The 19,896-nt window shown below is 50.5% G+C and overlaps 1 pseudogene; it reads left to right on the top strand.

The window, feature by feature from the left end:
• Window positions 1-1,740: 1,740 nt before the first annotated feature.
• Window positions 1,741-19,896, top strand: part of LOC129735133 (hydrocephalus-inducing protein homolog) — a 99,131-nt pseudogene continuing 80,975 nt past the window's right edge.

Here is a 19,896-nt window from a genome sequence, read left to right as displayed (position 1 = left end):
CAGGCAAGCAAAATAGGAATTAAGTTCTTGCTTTGTAAGTCAGCGTGGAGGTTTTTCTGTACTCCTTAAAGAAATGAGTAGCTTGTCTGCAGTGTCTGGATGAATTTACCTGAAGCTGGGATCTGTGAGTTTTTGCTTAATTTCGGGATGTCAAAAAGTGTTAGGGTAGAGCTGGGTCTTTCAAGTCCCATAAAATAAGAAGTGGGCAAATCCATCCGTCCCTTGGTCCAGTTAGCCAGAAAGGGAGGGGAAATGATTTCTAGTCCAAAGTAGTGCTTAGTAAGTGCTGTACATACCTCTCTTTGATTTTTGTCGATGCTTGAGACCTGCTTTCTGGGGGTGTTTTCTCCTCTTTCCCTTTCTTGCACCCGCACTTTTTGAGATGCAGATGGAGAGGTCGTCAGCAGGCTGGTGGTAGAAAAAGAATGGCCCATGGACCTGTTGACCCATGTGGCCTGCAGGATGAGGATGCTGGAGAAGAGCTGCCGTGAGGATAGCCTTAAGTGGCCCTGCTTTCACTAACGTTGCGTTTATATTTGAGCTAATTGCTCATGCAGCTTGAATGGTTTCATGCTTTTCTTTCTGCTGTTACACCTTCGAACGCCTGTAGGGAGCCTTGAGTTTGGGTGTTAATAAGTGAAAAAAGGGGCCCTCGTTCTCCATGGAGAAAGGCTCTTGGTCACTGTGGCAATTTCATGCCTGGAAGGAGTCCTGTTTGCTGGATCATTTTTGCAAGTTAACCAAATTAGCTTTGAGAAACCATAGTTGATAATCAGAGTACTGAGCTCTGTGCTCCATTAGTTAAAACCATCACCAACCTCCTTGCACAAAGGGTGGGCATTCGGTTTGCAAAGTAGGAGAGCGGTCTGATTTTGATGCTCGGGGCAGCAGCGATCCCCGGCTTTAAGGTTGTTCCTAATACTCTGAGCACTTAGTAGGGTCAGGCGCAGAGTCGCATCGGGTCAGCTGCTTTTGCAAAATGAAGCAGTGAAGTGACATTTCTCTTTTGTTCCCACCGAAAAACTTTTGAAGAGTAATAAAGGACAGTTTGGGTATTAATCGAGATTTGGATAAAAATTCCAGTAAATAGTTCCAAAATAGATGGAAGTTGGAGGGAGAAGGTGAGAAATGCCAGCAGGCTCTGATGTGTGCGTGTGGCTTGTGAAAGGCTGTTTTGGCTCAGGGAATATTTGTTGTGGGGTTTTACTTCTATCAATCTTCACTCTTCTGCTTCAACATGGTCTAATTATGAGACAGGGTGGGGAGGCCGCAGTTATGAAGGATGCCACAACCCGGAGACACAGCTGTCTCCTTTGGGTCTGCCATGAAGGGGATTCTGGATTTTCAAAGTCCTGTTGTTGTTCCTTGCAGGTCAACTGAGGCATGGCCACTGGAAAGCCCTGCTGGTTCACGGGGTCCTCCAGGATGGCTGGTGGATTCCCGAGGCAAGTGGTAGTGCCTCGTAATCCGAAGCTAGTCAGAGAGACGGAGAAGCCTGCAGCTGTAAGTACCTGCTGCGGCCAGGTAGGAGCTGTGTAAGGCTGGAAACTGCCCCCGTGTCCTTCCTCTACCTGCCCCTCCTGTTGTCTGGCCGCACTGTGAAGCTGGACACCACCTCCCCGTCTCTCTGCTGCCATGCTTCTGTCGGAGGTGGCGATCATGGTGCAGTAGGGGATGGACTGTGTGCTGCTTCAGGGCAAGCCCAGAGTCTGTCTGGATGTGCCACCGGAGCCAATTTAAATGGACGTACCGGGCATTGCACCGGAATAGCTGAAGCATGAGCATGTGCTTCGTTCTGTCCCCTTTGTGTGGGCAGCAATGTTTTGTCACGTCGGGATGCTTGCCAGCGCTGCTCTGACCATACCTGCCCTCCAGGCAGCTGGGCATGTGGTGGGCTGCTCAAACTCTGCCTGAAGGTTTCGAGAGGTATGGCTGGTCCCAGATGGAACAGGTTCCAAAACAGTTGTTCTGTCCCGTATCCCCTGTGGAGCACAGACCCAGCGCTGCAGACAGCAGCGGAGTCAGGGCAGTTCCTCCTTCCCATCCTCAGACGTCCTTTGCTGACCAGAGCTCACCTGACTGAAGGCGACCTGGCGCTGAGGCTCTGTCGAGGAGATCTCTCTGCATACTTCTGTGGAGAGGTCTCGGAGGCCAGAACAGAGAAAACAAGTGCTAATTCAAAAGAGATAACTAAAACTTGGAGCCATTCCTCTCCACCTCAGTTTTGGCACAACACTGCTTCTCTGCTTTCCTCTGACTCACCCAGCAGTGACGTCTCCACACGTGTGGTGGTTGTAAGCGTTGTGCAAGGATGGAGTTAGGGGGTTGCTGGTAACTCCTCCCGACCTTCTTCAAAGGTCACTGGCTCAATCCAGCAAATCTGAAGAGGAAACAAATGCCTGAAGAGCCAAATCCCCCAACATGTCACATCAAATCACAAAGGAGAAGCTACTGGGACAGAGCCACTTGGTTGGAGCGTGTGCATTCCGCTCTCTGTCATTAATTTACTGATGTTAAATATTTCAGCGGGTAATTATGGGACTTCCAGGACTATCCTAGTGGCTGTGATCACAAATTATTCATCAGTGGCTCTTGCACAAGAAAAGCCTTTCTGAATGAAGGCATTTCTGTAGCTCTTGCTGGTGTTTTGCATTTCAGCTGACTCCCTCTGCCTTCCTGAAGGAGATGACTCTTAGCACCAAGCAGAGGCTGGCCAGCACTCGGGAGATGCGGCGGCCCCAGATTACCCAGCTTCTCGACGTGAGCGAAGCCTCCCGTCATAAGGTAGCCTTTTCTTGCCCTTTTCCTTGCTGTTTGACGTGACATTTGAAGTGGGCCTATGCTTGTGACAGGCTTGCCTCCAGCTTATCTAAATACTTTGGTGGCAGTTTGTCGTTTCAAACTGCTGGTGGTGGTGGCGGCGTTCCTTCTGCTGGGGGAAAGGTGAAATGTTTTCCCCCAGTGAGCTGTTGAAGTCCTGGCCTGCACTAAGCCCATATAAATCACCTCTGCTGAAGTTGGTGGCTTTTGCTGGAGACGAGCTACTGTGGCTAAAGCATGATCCTGGAGAAAGGCTGGGGGGGGACACAAGAATGCAAGCTTGCAATTTCCCACCCTCCTGCTGAAATAGGCAGCCCTTGGTCTGGTGTAGTCTCTGTCAAACGCTTGGGGTCATCGGATGGCCTCAATGGTGGCAGCGTTGGTCTTTGAGGGCTGAGGGCCTACGGTAACTCTTCAAGGTGTAGCTCAAGCAATTGCATGAATGCTTTGGGTTGGAACGACGAGTGGGACCCTTACAGGGTGTTAGATTTTTCAGGCTGCCAGGTACACAGGGGAATGGCGCTGGGCAGAGGGGAGCGGGTGTGCTTTATCTGGATCAGTGTTTGCTTACATGTATGTTGAAAGCTGCTCTTCTTACACATCTGCTTAGTAGAACGCACGTTCCAAGTGGGTAGATGACTGAGGTAGGCTGTTGAGTGGAAAAGTGCCAGCAAGAGACCTCTAACAAATTGGTTGGGGATTGCCTTAGACAGCACGTGAGGTTGGGAACACCTCGGACGAGCGCACACAGAACTGGCCGTGTGCTGTGGCTGCTGGCTTCAGCACGACCCTGACTCCTGTGCAGAAGCAGGAGACGTGCCTGTGTCTTGTGAGTGCGAAGAGTTCAGCTGGAAGGGGGGAGACAAAGCAGGGAGGGATTTTCTCCAAGTAATGCCTCTGCGCCGTAAGCGTTTGCTGTTTCTGTGTGTCGTCAGGCGCGCTTCTGTAGTGGTATTAACTGACGTGGCAATAATGGACTGTAATGAAGCATCCGTTGAAAGCTCATGGGAAAAGGAGATGCCAAGTCCAGCCCTATTCAAGTTGCGCAGTAGTGCTGGGGAAGGAGCTGAACCTTATCACCTCATCTGTTGCTTTCTTAACGGCGGTGTTCCTTTTTGGCCTGTCTTCTCTTCCTCATGGTTTCTAGGCTGTGTATCAAAAAAGAGATTTGAGGATGGGTTGGACTTGGTGACTGTCTCAGGGTAAAGATAATCCCCAAACTGTTTCCCGTGGAGTCTCCTGTAAATGCTTGGCTTTCACTTGCTGCACGAGTGCTTACGGCTCTCGCAGTAAGTGCTCTGGAGCGGTGTGACCGTGTTAGCCCAGGGCTCTGCCGGAGGTAAGCGCTGCCTTGCCTTTTGGAGCAGGAAACCTGGAGAAACGGCCAGCAAAAGAGCTGCTCGCTTGAGCCTGCTCAGTGTGGCCCAGAAACATTTGATCTGCTCAGAGCACAGGTGGGTGAGCTGCCGTTCCCCTGGCGTGAGCTGGGCAGGCGTACTCACCGGGAGACTGTACTTCACTGGGGACCGATGTAGTATTCTCTGATTGATGAATCTTTCTCCCAGCGGCTGAAACTCTGTTTTGCATCTGCAGTTCTCGGCACCTTCCCCGAGACAGCGCTCGTTCCAGCCTTTCCCGTCAGAGGTGGTATTCCAGAGCTACGTCCCCTATGAGGTCTATGAAGTGCCACTGACTCTGAGGAACGAGGACAAGGTAAGTGCTGGGATGTGGAAGTTTAACCCTGTGCTGGAACTGGAGAGCAGTGTCATCCGCGCGGTGCACAGCACAGCCAGTCACCTGCTGCAGCACAGCACATCCGGAGTAAAATGTCTCGCCACCTTTATTTTGCAAGATGGTGGAAATCTTGCCATGCTGAGGTTTCTCGCCCTGGTTTTGGCTGTGTGTTGGTAGTCCCTAACCGAAAGGAGCTTTTCTAGTCAGCATCCTTCCCCCTGAAAGCCCTGGATGGCTGGGAATGTTGAGGGCTGTACAGTTCTTCCCCGCCCTCGTGCTTTCCCTCGAGTGTGCACCGCGTCCTGGTGGCTCCGTGGTTAATCTTGGTTTCCACAGGGCAGCTCTGCCTCTGGGTGAGCTGCACAGAGAGCTGAACGGGCTGTCAGAGCGCAGGGGTTGAGTCTTCTCCGCTTTATGCTGGAGTAAGTTATAATTAGTGGTAACAGCGCTTCAGGAAAGGTGGTTTGAAACAGCAGTGGAAACAGACTGATGTAGCAGAAGCAGTGGGAGGCCTTTAGGTGCCGCTTCAGGCTCCTGCTAAGCTTAATTGGGTTCTGCTCAGGTTTTTCTGAGGCAATGTGACGCTCTGCTTCCCCTTTGGAGAGCCACAGCACGTTCAGAGTCAAGTGCCCTCGGAGGTCTCCACCTTTGCTTGAAAAACCTGATCATTTTGAGATTTCCGAAGAAAGCTGCAAATGGAAAAGTTGGAAAATGTCAGCAGTTTTGTTCCACTGTAAAGAGGGAAATTGAGACCTTTTGAATTTCAGTTGGGGAAACATTTGCTGGAATGAGGCATGTGCCAAGAGCAAGCTGGTGGGAAAAGGCAGAGGGAGGAAAGGAGCTGAGCTCGGTGTTCTCTCACTGCGCACTTTCCTACACGCAAGGGTTTCTCTTGATCTGTAGCAGTAAGTGCACTGGCAGCAGAGAAAGGTCAGGAAGAGAGGTGTAATTAAGGATACTCTTTTGTAATGAGGAATAAGAGGTATGTGTGAGGGGAGGGTGGGATGGGAAGATGGAAGTGTGCGCAAGAGCCAGTGAATTCCGCCCAGATTTCCAGATTTACCTGCTGGGGGGGACAAACAGGTGGACAACAAAAAAAAGCTGCCAAGGCAGCGAGTGGAAGGACAGCGGGAGAAGTCCAAGTATTTCCTGAGAGAACAGGTTTTGACAGGGATGTGGGTGAAAAGGGAAGACCCTTTGGCTGGGAAGGATGCGTGTGTGGTCCCTCAGTTATTCCTGGAGAGTACTGCACCATTCCTGGTCTGGCATTTAACTTGGGAACGTGGATAAGGTGTGGCATGGGTGCCTGCACCCAGGGAATGCCACTGGTGTGGTCTACACTGGGGTTTGGGCACCCCTTGCTGTAGGTATCTTCTTCCCAATTAAAATGTGCCTCAGTTTCTCTCTTCCTACTCTCTGCTTCGTTCCCACTGAGTCTTTTGGCTTCAGCTGCTCCATTATCCATGCAGCACCTCAAAATGGTTATCTTTGCCAAGTACCAGCCAACAGGCAAACAGTTGATTTGCTCTGTTCATGCTTCCTCAGGTGGAAAAGAACATCTGCATAACATTTCTGCCCTTCCCAGTAAGGAATAATAAACTTGTCCAGCTGCACCTTGGGGTTTACGTGCCCTGTAAAGGGGGAGGCAGTGTGTGAATGTGGGATTTTTCCAAACCGAACTAGTTTTGAAGCCGGTAAGACCTCAGCCATTGGAGAGCGTGGGTGTAAAAGTAAGATTAGCTCTAAGGAAAATCCTTGGTATGTTCTAAATACAGAAAGGTAGAGATGATAATCCTGAGAGGGTGTTCTATTCTAATTTTGTTGGCTTTTGGCAATGTCCTGGAGAAGAGCAGTGTTGTGCTCTGTCTCAGAGTTTTCACGCTGGTTTCCCAGATTCTTCTGAATCTTATACTGCATGGCAGCCTGAAGTTGTTTGCCCCCTAAAAATCCAGCTGACAGCAAAATGTATTCCAAATAGAGGCTCTGTAATGGTGCAACTACAGAAGTGCTTCGCTATATACTTACTGCTCTCACCGGTGTTGTACAATTGCTTTTCTGTCTTCAGGCTGTTCCTCAGCACCCTCAGGTGTTCTGGGTGGCTTTTGCTGAAGGTCTTAGCCACACGTGCTCCTCTCCTAAGGGACTTGGTGACCAAACTGCTTGTGTGCGCTGTGAAACTGGCTCCTGGAACCCGCTGCCCCAGGACATTGCTGGGTTCCAAGGGCGTTTGGAGAGTTCAGGACTGCCTGGGCCATGGGTTACCAGGCTCGGGTGGGTGGTGCAGAACAAGCCTCCATTTTTTCCAAGCCTCCTGTGGGGTTGTTGTTTGTCAGTGAAGCTGCCCGTGAGTCCAAATCACCTGCTTTAGACTTTGAGATTTGGTGCTCAGGGGTCGAGAAATGCCTGCGTGCTGTCTGTGTGCTGGTGGTGTCCCAGAGGGCAGAACCGTGCAGCAGGGTGCCTGCAGGGACTGCTGGGGGTGGGCAGGGATCCCCAGGGATCTGGCTTGCCTGCGCTGGCAGCTGCCTGGCTACGGTCACAGGCAGCAGGAGCCTCCGGAGAGCAGAGGTTGGCTTTTAAAACTGAGACTCCAGCGGCAGTCAGTGCCGGTCATGTATCTCGAGGCAGAAGATGCCTTTGGAGCCCATAGTTGATAGCCACAGCCTGGGGGGGGTCGCCTGGCTTTCCATCACTTTGCCAAGTTGCTGGCTCTCATCCTCTGCATCAGTCTTTCCTTGTAGCGTATTGTGCTTCTCCCTTGCTTCTTTACAGCTCCCTGTGAATTTTCCTAGCCATCCTCTGTTTGTGGGGTTGTCGCTTTGTCTTCCCATGTTCCTCCTTTTGCTCTTCAGGCTTGCTTTTATTACCAGTGAGGCCACAGTATGTGTGGTCTCCTCCTCTTGCTGGTCTGCATGCATGACTCTAGCACTGCAGCTTGAGTGCCCTGCTCAAACCCAGCACGTTAAAGTGCATTTCTTCCCCCAGGATTAACACGTACTGTTTGGCTTTCAGACAACACAGTCCCCTTCTAGGGGCATGACTGCCTGGATGTGTATGGGCAGAAGCCGGCAGGTTCTTTGGGCCTGTTGAATACACGGGTGGCTTGATTCAGATATTATATCTCGGTGCTGCTGGTGTCTTCCCTGCTTGGCCCTTCCTTCATTGCCCTGCTGCCTCTGGCCTTGAGCTATTTTGCCCAGGCAGAAGGGATTAATGTTGGCTCTTGTGTATTATGTGCACGTACCTCCAGAGCTAAAAGTGCTTTGGAAAGGTGGTTAAGGAAGGCTATTGGCAGGTCTCTTCTGCTCCTGTTTCCACAAGCTGCAAAATCATACTTTCTTACCTTTTCTGCAGGTTCCTCAGCTGCTGAAGGTCACCTTGGAGAGGTCACCTTATTTCAAGTTGATCAGCCACCATGCCGTGTGCCGCAAAGTACCGCCTGGCATGCTTGTGACTTTCCACATCGTTTTCACCCCCAATGAGAACAAGGTGAGACTGGAGGTCCCAAGAGACAGGTGCCTTCAGCGGGAGGCGAACCTGCGGGGCTGGGTTCAGAACAGGGCGTCTGCTGTGGGGTTTGCGGCACTGCTAATATCTGTCCGTTGCTGTATGGTTATGGGTTTGCTCTGATAATTATAAATACAAAAGCCTATTTAAAATTGACCTGTTGTTTGGAGGACGCGAAGTTGAGCCTGATCAGAGTGAGGACCACCACTTTTGAAAACTGGAGTCACTGGGATGTGTATCACGTTGGACACAGCAGTGAGACAGTGGAACGTTCTGTCTGAAGCCGGCACTTTCCTTGCGCACTGGTTATAGCCCGTGCCGTGCTGCAAGGTTTGCTCTAGGCTGTGGTCAGGCAGCCTGCGGCTGGTCACATCCTGGCTGGCAGCACCATGCGATGCCACCGCAGCAGGGACTGACGGGCTGTGCATTCCCTCCCCGTGCTTTCCTGGGCGTTTGCAGGGGAAGGTGCACGTGGGACAGTAGGAAGATGGCCGGGAGGAGTGTTGATGTTTAGCCATCCCACCTCTCTACTCAGTGTTAGGGGCTTAATTATGATAGAAAATACTAGAGGAGTGAATAGATGCAGAGAGCTTTCCTCTTTCCCATCTGGCAACCAGTTCCCTGCCTCACCCTGGGCTGGAGCGAAGGTGATGCTTTTTCATAGCCTCTGTGTTCCAGCCTTGCCGCTGTGCGGCCCCTGAGGATACTTGCCTGCCTGTGCTCCAGCTGTGATTCTAGGGGAGAAGATGTGCTCGTGGCGGGGAGCCAGCCTGGCACAGCTGCACTGAGCTCTAGATGTCTTTAATCACAGGGGGCCGGTGTGCTGCAGATGACAGAGACATCTGGAGCACACCCAGGCATTGAAGGGGCAGGTAGAATCTGCAGGCAGACACTTACCCCGGAGCCTTTGGGCAGTCACGCTGGTGTGGCTGTGGCTGTGTGCATGTGGCTGTGGCTGCTGTGTCAGCTGGCACCTATTCCCTGCCCCATGTGCCATGCTTTTGCTTGGAGGTTGGAACATCGGTGCTGTGGCTCTGGCAAGCCTGGCACGGTGCCGTGATGTGACGGGGTGACAGTGTTGTCTGGAGGCTTCTTAATGCAGAAGGGTTTAGCACATGGCATGGAAGGGAGGAAGCATCGCAGGGGCATACAGCCAGGCTGACTCTTTCCAGCAGCACTCTGCTGCCTCTTGGCAGGGTTCTTTGTGTGGCTGTGTGGGCGAGGCGAGGTTAGGGGATAGCTCTGAGCCAGCTGATGCTTCTGCGCCAGGCCAGAGGCGCAGGATCCCTTTGGGCACAGCTGTTCTCTCATCTTCTGTTTGCTGCTTAGATTTAGTTTAATGCCCTGTCCTATCCTCAAACAGCGTGGCTGTAGCAAACTAAAGAGGAAATGCCCTGCGGCCCCTGGCTCCCTGAGCTTGTGAAATGATCTGTTGCTTTGGGGAGGGACTGAGAAATGGTTTTACATCATTCGTATGGAAGGTTAAAATGACCTTGGCCTAGGGCAGTTCTCCATACTGCCCAAGTGACATAAGAGCTTAACCTCACCGAGGTAGGCTTTGCAGAGGACGCTGCTTCCTTTAAAATGTGATTTATTAGTATTCATGAGCATTCATTTTTGGGGTGGAAGTAAATCGGTTCCCATGAAGGGCAAATTGCTGCTCTTCAGCTAGAGAGAAGCAGCAGAGCAACAGATGAACATCACCCCAAATAGAAGTAGGGTGAGAGAACCCCCAGGAGCACTCATGTCCAGTACTTTGTCCCTTGTCTTGCCCTTGAACTGGTGAGTGTGTGGCATTAGGGAGCTGTGCCAGCGAGGTCCTCCGCACAGCTTCAGCGACACCACGGCAGTTTCTGCTGACCTGGGTTTTGTGCTCCTTGCAGGGCATTGGGGGAGGGATGTGGGCTGCTTGGTGAGGAGCACAAGGGGATTGTACAGCAGAACCAGAATGTTGTACAAACGGAATGTTTTGGCTCATACTTGATGGAGCGTGAGTCAGCGGAGTGCCAGAGTGCTGTAGCTGAGCTAGAAATGCATCCACAGCGTGGTCAGGAGGTGCAGAGCACCTTGCAAAGCCCTTAGCCAAGAGGCAGGCTTTGGGAAATGGTTCCGTAAAGCCACCTGTGCTGGGCTTGCAGTTGCTTGCCTGCAGAGTATCTGTGTGTTAATTGTGGAAGGCTCAGGAGTGCTGCCTTTGAACAACCTCTACATCCCTGATGCTGCACGATCCACAGGGACTGTGGGTAACCCAGTGAACTGGGATGCGGGTCTTCCTGATGGGGAGTTGGTTTGTATAATTCTCTTGCTTTGAATCTGTTCTTCCCTGGGGTAAGTCTGACTTCAGTGAAGTCACTCCTGAATCAAAGGAGTACAGTTGTGGCCAAGCCTTAAGTACTAGGGCCATGTGAGCTGTTGGTGGCTGAAATGCTGTGTGCCACGTAGCCCTTCCTTGGAAAATGAGCAGTTCCCTGCTGTCTGGCAGTCATTTGGGAATGTGCCACGTGATTGGACTGTCAGAAAATAAATAAACAGCTGACGTGTCTGTTGGTTTATTGGCACTTGTGTTATAAATGAACTGCTAATTTTTCTGCTGGGCAACATTTCCAATTTGTTACTCTTGCTGCTTCTGATTTGCACGTTTCTGTTTTATGGCTCCAGTTGTACAGCGTGGGTGTTCTCGTGCCAGCCCCTGTTCCCACATGTTCTTGCGTTATGGTCTGACGGCCTCTGCTGAATTGGAAACCATTGTGGCACTGACTGGCAGATAAACAACAGACAGAAATACTTCCATTTGTGCGTCCTACAGGCTTATTAATAGTTTATTGTAAAGGAAGAAGGAAGTAAGAAGCACATAAAAACATAGCACAGCTTATTCCGTGTTGTCGTCTTGCTCTTTTCACTGTAGCAGTGCACTGTTTTCAGGCAATGCAAGTTCAGTCTGTGAGGTTTGTGAAATTCATTACTGATGCTCGGTGGAGACTGAATTAATGCACATTGATTACTATGAAATACGACAGGACAGCGAGTTACTGCATTACTGAAATGAAGTCCTTTACAATTCAGCCCAGCCCTGTTAGATGCTTTGTAGCGCCCAGAAGCTATTCCAAGTATACTTTCAAGATGGCTCGTGTGGGGAGGAAAGGGGCAGAAGACCAAGGCAAATGGCCCGGTGATAAATGAACCTGGAGCTAAGCGACTCATTTCAGAGTGCTGCGAACCGGCAGCTGAGGGGGGCAGGTGCAGGGGCACCCCCTTCTCCTGCGACTGTATCTTCATCCTCCGGTCCCTCCTCTCTGGTCATGGCCCTTATTTTCCAGCCTTTGATATCAGGGTTTCAGCGGGAGCTTTCCCTGCTTGGCTTGCCATGTGACCTCATGCTACAAGGATCTTTTCTGTGCAAGTCGTCTGCTGCAAGGAATTCAGTGCAGGATTTAGGATGGGTTATGCAGGAAATCTGACATCCGAGTGTGGTGTTGTGGGCAGCTAAGGTTGATATCACTGTGGCAGTATTACCGTTAGCCCCTGAGTTTGCAGAGAGCCTGAAACAGCATCAGAGACGAGCAGCTGCTTCAGTTCCAGCGGGTGCCAGTTCAGATGCCAGTGGCGATACCTGGAAGGCCAGAGCTTGTAATTTACTGCTTGTCAAAGGGGTGTGAGAGAAGGGGAACCATCGTACAACTGTCTGCCATCCTTGCAATGGAGAGGGGAGTTGTATGAAGGATGTAGTCATGTTTTCATGAAAATCTGTAGCCTGAAGCTGTGTCTAAACACAACAAACTTTAGAGCATAGATGGGATGCAACCCCTCTGTCATCCAGGCACGTTTATTTAGAAACCTGGTCTTAAACAGTCTGCTAAGGGTTTGTAGTTGCGAAGCAGAACAAGATTTTGAACTGGTCTCAACAGTTGCCCAGGCTGTAAGCAAGTGTGTAGCAGAGTTAGTGTCCAGGTAGCACGAGGCAGTGCTGCAGTGGAGACTGCAACCCGTTCCCCACCCAGGGGGGCAATTCAGCTTTCAAAAGCTTAAGGGACCGTGGGTCCACAGCGACACAAACAGCCAGCTTCTGCCTAGCACCCCTCCTGCCTTGGGTTTCGCCCTGTTTGGGCTGACGCTGCATTCAGCCTGGTGCAAGGTCCCACTTTGGTGGGGTGGTAGAGCGTGGCTGAAGGGTCAGCCTGCTCTGAAGTGCTGAGTCAAGCCTTGCATGGGATGCCATGTTCCACGGTGTCCCTGGAGAAGGGGCTTGGGACATGATGTGCATCTGCATGAATGGTGAGAGGCAGCTTTCTCTCCCAAGGTCGTGGTTGTCTCTGTGAAACCAAATCCTTGCTGCTTTAGCCTTGCCCTCAGGTCCATGGAGAAAGAATTCCCTTTCCTTGTGCGTTGCTGTGCAGGTTGTCCCGGTGCCCCTCACCAGCAAAGGAGCTGGGAAGGTTGCCTGTGCTTGCTTTTGGGGGAGGGGGGGATTTATTTCTTGGGCTCTTAATTACCTTGCTGTCATCCATTTGCTCCTTAGCAATGACAACGACTTGACAATTACTTCCTTTTACTTCCCTCAAATACCTCCAGTTGTTTTAAGTTCCTTTTTTTTTATCTCCCTGCTGATCTGAACTTGCATCCTCCTCTGTCTACCTGGCATCTGGAAGAGAGAGATAAGTAAATATGGCATGCCAAGACTAAGGCAGGTAGCTTTCAATTGGATTTGCCTTTGTTACAGTAATGTGGCCGAAATAACAACAACAGCAAAAGCAAATGGCACTCTCCATTTGCTAATGCAGTTTCTGAGCATCTGAACAGTCTGGGAGGTGAAGTACCCAGGAGGTAATGGGTGCTTTAAAGTCATATGGGCTGCCCGTAGCTTTTATTTTAGAGGGCTTGGGCTGCAAGATTGAGTACAAACTTGCTAATTCAGAAAGACTTGCTGAAGATGAAACCCTTGCCTGGAATATGATGTTAAATCCTGCAGGTTGCTTGCTGCAGTTCCCTTGCTAGTATTTTACCTTCCAAATAGGAAAAGCAAAAGCCCTTGTGCAGTTTGTAGGGTGACTGCTTGAGATGTCTAGAAGAAGAGATCCTTCTTTATTCTTTGTGCCTTGGATGGGGCAGCATCTGTTTTGTCAACCTTAGTGGTGGGTGAGGCGCTGGGTGGTGGGTGAGGCGCTGGGTGTCAGCTGTTGTGTTGGAGCACTGGGTACATGTCTGTGCCACGGCTGGCTGCCTTAGGGCCCTTCCAGGAGGGGATGGGGATGGGAGCAGGAAATCCCAACCGCGGAGGAATCCGGATCAGTTCTGCTGAAGGGAGTTTGCTGCTGTGTGCGGTTCCTAAATCAAAGTGCTTGCTGCTTCAACAATTACAAGAATATCAAATGAGTTAAAAGCACCGGGGCAAAAATCAGGGCAGCGAGTGAGTGATGAGAAGCAGAGCTTTGATCAGCTCATCAACAAGAGCGCTGCTGGGGGTAATGGCTCCTGGCCCTATGGCAGCAGCTTTACCACTGATTTCAGTGGGGGCAAGGTGATAGTTCCAGCGCAGCGACGCCATGCCATACATCTGGAGTCTGATCTGCTCATCCCTACAGTAAAATGCTTTTGGTAATTTGATTTGCCTTCCTGCTGCTAAACGCCAGGCAGCCGGGGCGCGGGGGGGATTGCCTGGCTCTGTTCTGAACGAGCCAGTGGCTGGGACTGCACAGCCGGCTTTGCTCTGGTGGGGTGTCTGAGTGTCCCCCGTGTGCAGCTCCCGATGCCGCCTGCCTGGGGTGGGTGTGCTAACCAGGCACGCCGTCACTTACTCCTCTAGAACAGACCTTACAGAGGGGTTCGATTAAGGCATCAGCCAGAGCTGTCTCTGTGTCCCCTGGGGCTGGGTGAGATGTAAAGGGAAACTGAGATGAGGCAGAGGAAGAACTCTCTTGAATTGCAGTGCAGAGCTGGCGTAGGCTGCTGAGGGCAGGGGTGGAACTGTTAGTGCTTTGAAGTACCTGTGAAACCTCTTGCAAAAACAGTTTGGGTCTGGAGCTGAGCCGGCTCTGGTGTGGGGAGATGGATCAGGTGGCTTTTGAAGGGTGCATGTCCCCAGCCTTGGCCCTGTAAGGCTGTGGGAGCGGGTGAGAAATACAGCTGTACCCTACACTCAGCTGGCATCGCAGCAATTACCGTGTCCAGCTTGTGAAGCATTTCCCCAGCGACTGACCGTTGATCACGTATGTGCTGAAGTCCTTTTGAAAACATACCTGAGCATCCCCTGCCAAGCTTCAACAAGGTCTCTGCGTTGCTGGCTTTGAAGTTAGTGCTGTGGCACAGCTGGGTTCTCAGTGGTGCTTCCAACAGTCTGCGGTGGCGATTGAAGCAGGTTCCATTAGTGCTGTGATCCCTTGCATGAAGCGACTCTGTTTTGGTGCCTCGGAATCAAAGCATCAGATAATTGTGGTGCTGCCAGCTTGCTGCGAAAGCGGGTGAATCAGGGGGCTTGTTTCTTCTTTGCAAGTTAACAACTGTGTGCAAGTCATGCTGGAATGAAAGGTCATGAAGGTAAAAGGTACTATTATTCCGTTATTGAACGCTACTGCAACAGTCCTAGAAAACAGCAGTTTTTCTTCTGCCGTGGGAATGGTGCTAAATGCATTGTGCTGAGATTGTTTCTTTCCCTGCAGGATTATTTCCACGAGCTCATCTGCATCACAGAAAGGGAGAAGTTTGTTGTGCCAATCCGAGCTATAGGTGCCCGAGCTATCCTGGACTTCCCCGACCAGGTGAACTTCTCAGCCTGTCCAGTCAAGTACAGCACCCAGAAAACGCTGCTGGTTCGCAATGTTGGTAACCGGGAGGCCCGCTACTGCATCAGCACGCAGAGGTAGGGAGCTCATCTTTTTTTGTGCAAAACACTGTGGCGTGATAATATAGTTGGAAAACAGCAACAAAAAGGAACCGGAGCACCTGAGCTGCCATGCTGCTGTCGTGGCTGGAGATGGGCAGGGCACGTGGGTTTTGCTGTTGATTATAGTGTTTGAAGCATGGCGCAACCTCTGCTAAAACCCTGCAAGCTGCAGAGTGGAGTTTTATAGTGCAACGGTGTCTTCAGAGCACAGTCGTGCAAGACTGATTCTGTTAGACTGAAGGAGCAATTGTAAGAAGGCAGCTGGACTGCCCTCGGGCTGTGGAAGATCCTGCGGGGCAGACGACAGCTCTAGGAGCTCAGTTCCTGCAGACCAAGGGCAGTGTTAAGAAATGGGCAAGCTCTGAGCTGGTGGAAGAGACATTTAAGAATTTATCAGCAGTTTGTCTAGAGTAGCAAGTGCAATTGGAGATTGCAGATCAAAGCAATTGGTATCGAGACCCTGAGAAAAACAGGGTGTGGTCCAGGCCCTGGTTTTCCAGTAGGTTTGATCTGGTCCCTGGGATCCAATATTCTTCAGCAGAATGAGCTTGTAAGTGGAGATGAGCTGGCAGTGGCTTCAAAGCTGCACTACAGCCCCAAAGAGGAATGCCTTACAGCGGGGGCACAGGCCAAAGATGCAGCAAATACCTGGTGCGTGGGTTGGGAGCCTTTTCTAGAGCTTTGTCTCTCTCGGATCTCCTGGAAAGTGCTCTAGCATGCTGTAGTAGCCACCACCAACCTCCTTGATCCTCAGTACCTTCTGAAATGGTTATGTGGCCCTGTTGGCCAAATATACGCATTCCTTGGGAGGCCACAAGCACGTGGTATTTGGGCAGTCTCCTGGTCAAGTGCCTGATGTGTGCTGTGTCGTGGACAGCCTGTACTGTTCCTGTTGGTCTGAGAAGACAGTCACTGTTTTTCCAGTTTGCTGAACTGCACCTGCAAGGAAACCAGTTCAGCTGGCTGGTAGTTAGCTCCGAGTTGCTTGGTCCCAGAGGTCTTGGTGCAGGAGCTGAGGTCCAGAACGCAGCAAAGACCTGCCATCTGCCTTAGTGCACCTGAGTTGCTTCAGTTTCTTCCCCAGGAAAACAGGGGTCAAGAGAAGGCTCTTTGCTCTTTCTCCTGGGAAGCGTGAAGGTCCAAGAGGCTCCTACCAAAGCCTGGCAAGGCTATGGAAGCTTCCAGGATGCTATTCAAGCAGGCTGCTGCTTTTCACTGTGGAAATACGTAGGCAGGACCTTGTAAATCCCTGTACAGCTTCCCTCTGGGATTTCCAGATCTAGTCGTCACCACCAAAACAGATACCCAGTCGTGTCTGGCATCTCTTGGCAATGTCCTTGCCAACTCTTCTGTTGAGTGATCCAGCGTGTGTTGAATCCTGCTTGATACGGATTTTATGCTGAACTTCAGCAATTAAATTTTTCAGTCCTGATTTGCAACAGAGAGATGGGAAGTGTTGCAAAAGCTTTATTTCATACGACACACAAAAAAGTACAATTCTGAATAACTGGATTGTGTGTGTGCAGAGATCAAAAGCTGGTAAGATTTCCCATGTCAGCTGAAGGCATCAGTCATCTCTTCCATTTCATTACGAATTTTTGAAAGCCAGTTTGAAATTTCAAACTGATGATTTAAATCTTTGAGTATAAGCAGCGTTTTATTCTAATGAAGTCGCCTCCACTTTCATTCAGATTTCTTTTTAAATACTCTGAAGTTCCTGTGTTTCTGCTGTTTTTATTTTTTTTGCTTTAAGTGTTCAGCAAAATGTCATAATGGATTCTTCATTGGGAACTTTCTTAGAGGTTGAGTTCCTCCAATGCCTGTCTGTCTACCATCTGCTTGGTTATATGCACAAATGTATAGGAAATATGAGAAATTTGGGGGCTATATGTGAAATGGAATTGGGCTGATGGAGAAGAGAAACTCAGAATAACTTTGGAAGGGACCTCTGGAGATCATCTGACCAAACACGGCGCTCAAAGCAAGACCAGTGTTAAAGTTCAGTCGGGTGTGCACACAACATGAGAAGTAAGATCGGGTAATACCAGCCTTGCTCTGTCCTCCTCCAGGCTGTGCAAAGCCCTTTATCCCAGCATCTCCCTGTATGTCCTGTGCTGCAGCCTCTAAGCTCCCTTTCCGTCGAAAGGCTTTTGTGCCCTCCAGCCTGTACTGCCAGGGATTCTTCCACCCCAAATACAGGTGGCTGCATTTCCCATCCCTCGGCTGCATGCAGTTCTGCTGTGTCCCAGTGAATGGCAGCCCAGCCCTCCAGTATCTGGACCGTAGTGCCCCAAGCTTGTATCCCCCACTCAGAATCCAAGTGTTCCCCCCTCTTGACCAGGTCAGCACATCCCCTTGCAGCCCGAGAGCAGAACCCCCACGTTCTTTCTCCCTGTGCGATGAGGCCATGGTGTGCCAGGAGCGGTTCTTCCAGCCAGTGCTGGGGACTGCACTGTGTGACAGTGGGTTCCCTGCTGCTTGTGCTGTGAGAAGTTGCTCAGGTACCTGCCCCGAGGTCCCAGGTGAGCTCAGTGGCTCCAGCAACCCCAGCAGAAAAGAAGTGGCCTCCCAGCTGGCGTGACAAGTAGGCTGGAGAGTCAGAGCAGTACTAGTGTAAATATAGAAAGTCTCTTCCTGTCGTTCTCATTGTTAAGGCTGGATAACGAGTTTCTTCTCCATGGCATTCAGGGAGATAAATGTCATTCCAGTACGTTTCAGTTGAAAATGGCGTCTGGAAGCAGATCTCAGCGCAGCACTGCCTTTTCCTGACGTTACAGACCTTGTGCTACGCTGTGCTATGGCGCCAGAGAGGATCCGTCTGAGAAGATACATTAAGGAATGGCCCATCAGGCTCTGAAAGCTCAGGAAATGATGCTACAAGGTGCAGTGCTAGGAGCCCCCTGTAGTACCCCTATACGACATCGAGGTGTGGGATTGGAGAGTTACCACAGGATGTACAAGGACAGGACAACAGATGCCAGAACAGATCCCTATGAAATTGCTTACTAGTCTGGTGTTGCTCCCTTTCTGCAGGGCAGTAACGGGCAAGATCTCAGCAGGTTCTGGCGGGAAGGTCTCCCTCAGGCTGGTGTGGCTAGAGGAGTTTATACAAGCTGGGGATTGCAAGGCACCGCTGGGAGATCTGGACCTGTGACAGTTTAGATGTTGTACAACAAAGCAAACGTACAAATGGACATAGTTAAAAAGGATGTCAGAAAAGAAGCTGTTAAAAAACCTCCAAACCTTATGTTTCCTGTTTTTTCAGGAGCAGTAGTGATTCACTAACAGGGTAGATCTAACAGGACAAGAATTATCCTAAAGAACAGCTCACAATTAATGGAGAGAAGGCCAGAGTTTAGCCTGCCAGCTTCATCTCTTGGCAGTGGCTTTCATGTGGCTATTAGTGTGTCAGGGACGTTTCCTTAGCATCTCTTATCTGTAGGCTGCAGGGAACAGCTTAGTGATGTGGACTGAAATTCAGAGTTCAGGTTAAGCATGGACCTTGCGTCCCTCTGGGTCTTGGAGAACCAGGTCTACGTGAGGGATACCAAGCTCCCGCGACAGCAGTAACAAAGTTGTCCCGTGGGTACAGCGTGGGGTGGGAGGCAGGAGGTGCGGTGTCTGACTTGTGCTCTGTTTCTCAGTCCTGAGAATGAGTCCTGACCTTGGTGGGATCCTCTTCTTCTGATAATTTGAAGATGGGAAGATACCTTCTTTCTCGGGCATCCCCTGAAGTCATCCTCAGGAGTGTTATGCCCATCCCAGCTATCTGAGGGCAGGGGTATGCAGACAAGGGGATGGGATGGGAGGTGGTGCTGAAGTGTGGCCCTTAACCAGCAGCTTTTCTGTTCTGGCCATGTTTCGGGGGGGGGGGGGGAGGAAAAAAAAAAAAAAAAGTTGGGGGAATTTTTCTGTGCCTTTCCCCCAGCAGGCAGTGATGCTAGCCAAGCACCAGCAGAGCCCTGCCCAGTATAACCAGGCACAACCCCCAGTGCAGGTGCAGGGCCATGTAGAACAATCCAGTTCTGAGGCTGGCGGGGCCTTGGCTTTCCTCCTCCCTCCCAGGTGTCTCAGGTCCAGCACGTGAACATTGCAGGCCCAGTGCTTCCCCATTAGTCACTGCCAATGTTCTTGCTGTTGTCAGGGGAGCAGGTCAGGCCCCTAATTGCAGCAATATCTCCTTAATGAGCAGGAACTCCAGCAATGTCATCAGCTGTCACTACTTCCATGAATGAAGCTCAGCTCGTGCATGGCTCCAGATTTTCTCATTATTTTTGTGTGCTGCATTCCCTAATCACTGGGAAACTCTCTGGAAGGTGTTTTTGAGGTGACAAATTGACCACCAGCAAAGCACTAAAGCCAGTAACTTTTGCTTTCTAAGTGGGGCTGTACAGGAGCCACAAAGCCCAGCTGCTGTTGTGCAGGAGCATGTTGCATCTGACTTTTCCCTGAGCGTTAAAGAACTGAATTATGTGTCTGTCAGCCGAGAGCTGTTTACCTGGCCACAAATCATAATTGCTCGTGTTAAATCTAAAGTACACCAACACGTTTTCATAATTATTTCCAACACATTGCACAGAATTCCTCCAGCGGGCCAAGCAAAGTTACCAAGCTTGGATTACAACCCGGAGCCCCAGATTGCATTGCTTGTGAATACACCAAAAAGCTCCTGTTAAACTTGCCTCGATACGCTCCTGCTGATGGTGCTTCATTTAGCCAGAGATCTAATTGTTCAGGTTGTAAATGGGTACTCCTTTTGTGTCTTGTTCCCTTGTTATTGTATCACTCTAATGTGCCTTTGCACTCGTAGAGATTTTTCTTTGCTTAGAGCAGCTTTCACTGAAACACTGTTAAAATGTGCCCTTTCTTAGGCAAAACCAGGATGCTTTCAAGGTAAAAAAAAAAAAAAAAAGAGTTGAATTCTGCAAATTAAACTCCAGTTATTCTCTGGTCTTCAA

This window comes from Falco cherrug, unplaced genomic scaffold (assembly GCF_023634085.1).
Source record: "Falco cherrug isolate bFalChe1 unplaced genomic scaffold, bFalChe1.pri scaffold_41, whole genome shotgun sequence".
NCBI lineage: Eukaryota > Metazoa > Chordata > Aves > Falconiformes > Falconidae > Falco > Falco cherrug.
This window is presented reverse-complemented; position numbering and strand designations above follow the sequence as displayed.